We start from the raw sequence: 729 nt of genomic DNA on the forward strand, positions 1-729 counted from the left end.
CTTTCTTTTGTTGGGGAGAGGGTTGTTGGGGTTTGTCTACATGCACATTTATTCGCACACGTGCACACACACATATATTTATTTATAAATATGTATTTATGAATAGTATAAAATTTGAAATTATTAACACTGGAGAAACATGTCATATTTATCATCAGCTCCTCAATTTTGATAATAGGTTAGAATCATACCAATCTTTTTCCTGCCGCAAATATTGCTATATTCACTTGTCTAGAGGATCATATGAATGGAATGGCATTGTGGCCAATTGCACTTCTTGCAATGTTAATTTTATTTGCAATAGATGAAAATAGGGCTGCAAATGGATCAAATTAATTTTATTTAGTGAACGGGTTTGAATATGGTAAAAGTTTCGGTCATTTGCAGCCCTAGATGAAAAGTTCGTTGGATCCAAACAATTTGTTTTCAGTGTGCTGAAGTTTGTGTTTTTGCTAAGGGAAAAAAAAAGAATAGTTAGATGTGCTTTAGTGTTTTCATCTTTCATTAGTTAGAGTTCTTCAATCATGTATTTCTTAATGACATTACCAATCATATTTTTCTCAACAACATTTGTGAACTCACTAAGGAGAAGCTAAAGGCTTGCTTTTGTTAGAAAATCTTGAGTCTCTCAACGTAACAACTCTGATTTCAGGAAAATTATTGATCCAAAATGACGTTTGATAATCGAAATTTGATTTTGTGAATCAAAATTAAATGATTGATTTTGAT

Source organism: Malania oleifera, chromosome 6, assembly GCF_029873635.1.
Source record: "Malania oleifera isolate guangnan ecotype guangnan chromosome 6, ASM2987363v1, whole genome shotgun sequence".
Lineage (NCBI taxonomy): Eukaryota > Viridiplantae > Streptophyta > Magnoliopsida > Santalales > Ximeniaceae > Malania > Malania oleifera.